The sequence below is a fragment of the Empidonax traillii genome, unplaced genomic scaffold (genome assembly GCF_003031625.1).
Source record: "Empidonax traillii isolate 1590-97213 ecotype Southwest subspecies unplaced genomic scaffold, ASM303162v1 scaffold161:size1573837, whole genome shotgun sequence".
Lineage (NCBI taxonomy): Eukaryota > Metazoa > Chordata > Aves > Passeriformes > Tyrannidae > Empidonax > Empidonax traillii.
The window spans coordinates 729,399-732,383 of record NW_020955354.1 but is presented as its reverse complement, the minus strand read 5'-3'; the positions used below and the strand labels follow the sequence as shown (position 1 = coordinate 732,383).

General features: G+C 38.1%; 1 protein-coding gene across 5 annotated transcripts in view; it reads right to left on the bottom strand.

The window, feature by feature from the left end:
* MYLK (myosin light chain kinase) overlaps positions 1-2,985 on the bottom strand; it is a 202,467-nt gene that overhangs the window by 144,012 nt on the left and 55,470 nt on the right. The window lies entirely within an intron of this gene.

Below are 2,985 nucleotides of genomic sequence, written 5' to 3'. Positions count from 1 at the left end.
AAGAGACCTCTGTTTGCACTGGATTTAAGTTGCAAGCGGGAATGTGGAAAATCTGATTTTTCATACCAAGCTTTCAAGATCTTAAGAAATATCTGGATATCTCCCTGCAAAGTACTGCTAGTACAGAACAAATGCTTTTGCAGAAATTCCAAGTCTCTACTTTACTGCAAATCCTTCTTACAGCACACAAACTGGTAAAATAGCATAGAGACCAAATTTCATAATGCTGCAAGAATGGCATTTTAGAGACCTTTTTACAGATATCTGCCTCAGAGGTGATTTTTCTGCTGCACAGTTCATACTACCCAACAAAAAGCAAAAATTATTGTATTTTTAAAAAGTAAAATTTAATGTTTTCCAGGAAAAAAAGTAGTAGCTGACCCTAGTTCTAATTCCTTGAATCATCTATGTAAATTAGAACCCCCACTGTAAAATTTCTATTTAATAGACAAGTTTAACAAAAAAACAAAAAAACAAAACAAACAAACAAACAAAAAAAGAACCCTGGGAAATGTCTTGACCCACTAATAGGTCATGTTAAACCAATGAAAAACACTGGCCTTCCAGTCATAACCCTGTGCCATATGAACCAAACCATGACAGAATATTGTACCAGTTATTAATATAATAAATAAATGAGTCCCATAGGGACCATGGTGAACACCAACGTGGTGTGTAACGAATCTGTCTTTATTCAAACAGTCACAGCTTAAATAGTAGTTTCAAATACTGCTACGTCCCACAGGTAACTTCCTAAGCCAATCCCATACAAGCATTCCAGAGAACATGTGCAGCAGAGTCTTAGAACTACAACTCCCAGAAGTCCCTGTGGCACCTGGTGTAATTAGACCCCACAGAATATGTGTTTGCTCCTCTGATTCTGGTGAGAGTTGCAATAAACAACATTTGAGTAAACACTGAAACTTCAGTTTGAACATGAGAAAAACCAATTAAACTAAGGCCACATTATTCCTGACTGTAAGAAGGATACTTTCCCTAGGACAGGCTGCAGTTATCTGGGGAGCAGGGGAATAGAAAACTCATTCATTTCCAAAGGGGACTTACACTCCAACGTCACATGTACGCACCTGAAAACCCAGCCTGAGAGCGGAGTTTTCCACACAGCATACCTGCCATGCTCCTCAAACAAACAGAAACACCTTCTCCACACTTTTTGAAAACAGAGGGCAGCTTCTCTCGTGAGAGATAGTCTAAAAGTTAGGTTTTTAATCTGAGTTAGAAGTTTTGCCTCTCACAGCCAACAGAGAGATAGAGGCACCTCCAGAAGGTGTTTTGTTCTAAGGTGAGGGAAGCACAGTTTTCTGCTTCACAGTATGCACTTGTCAGAAACTATAGTTTAGAAGGCAAATCCTTCCAAAATATCAGTTAAATTATGTATGCACACAGATTTTCAAAAAATGCTTGAAATCTCCTTCCTCATTCATAAGAACCCAGACAATGTGGACTTCAGATTTCTTCTGGCACAACGCTCTGTTAGCATTTCTGTGTATCAACATCAAGCTCCCCAGAAAATCCTCCAGTGCTTCTAACATTTGAATTGCTGAGACCAACACAGAAATGGAACAAAGATGGTTTCCTTAACCCTGAGAATTTCTGCCTTCACCTACATGAGAGTTAATCTTGCAGTGAATGTCTGTGTTACTACTCAGTCACTTGGGAGCACAACATAAGTCTCCCTTTACAGTATAAGAAACTCTTTAAAAAATAAACAGGAAAAAAAAACCCAATTTTGTCTACTTATCGAAGAACTGTATGAAATCACAATATCATGTAAATAAGGAAGTAACTGATTGTATTTTAGAGACAAGAGATGAAATCGAAGACTCACTTCTCTTCTAAAAAATGTACTTAGCACCTGAAGGAACAAAGAATGACAGTCTCTCCCAGCTCTAGTCACTGTAATAAGCAAGAATTTGTCAGAAAAAGAGAGAGAATGATTCATTCAATTAATTGTTCATTCATCAAGGACAAGACTCCAAATTCAGTTCTCCCCGCAGCTACAAACACAGTTTATCCCAGCGATCTTCCAATTAATTACACAGCTGTGAACCGCTGCATAAGGAGTCCGTATTTGCCAGCACATTTCTGAAATCTATTTTCCTTTACTAATTAAGACCAAACATTTCCGAAATCACCATAAATATCTATTGTGGTCTTCTTTCCCTCTTAGTATAAGACGCTGATAATTTTCTATCTTCTTACCTCTTCTGAGTTGGCCTAAACCCCATTTTAGAGTTTATTTCTAATTTTATTTTTTAATATCCTTTTCCACAGATGTTCACTTTTCAACATGCTCAGCTAAACACTCAATCTTCAGTTTTTCTTCCTGCTTGTCCTTCTCTTCTGCTAAAATACACCTTCCCACAGCCTGTGGAAGCCAACATGTGCAGTGTCTTTCTAGCTGTGAAGCTCTTAACCAACAAATCAGTCTGCCAGTACAAAACTGCTATAAAATTTTCAGGTCACCAGCAGTGACAATAACGTGTCGGGTACAATGTGGAGAATGTGAAAATCTCCTCCTGTCAGCAGACATTGTAATGCAACACAAACTGTATTGCAGAGAAGCTGTAGCCATAAGAGGCCAGTAACAAAACACTTCCTTCCCCACACATCTGTATCAACTTTGCAGAGCGTTTACAAGACTGAAACAACATCAGAAAAAGCATGTACCACCTAAATGTTGTTTTAAAAATAGTAGTGGAAGGGCAGTAAAATTGAAAAAAAACAAAACCCAAGAGCCAACATTCAGAATCCAAGTCAAACTTAATATTCACCCATATACAAATGGAACTCCATGTTGGTCAGTGCTGTTGTAATGGCTGAAACAAGCAAGAGAGGAAACTCTGTGCACTGCAGATGCTCACAGGACTTCTGTGGGGACCAAATGCCCAAGTATCTGCCTTTGGATACAATGCACTGCTTAGAAAAAAACAAAAAACAAAAAACAAAAAACAAAAAACAAAA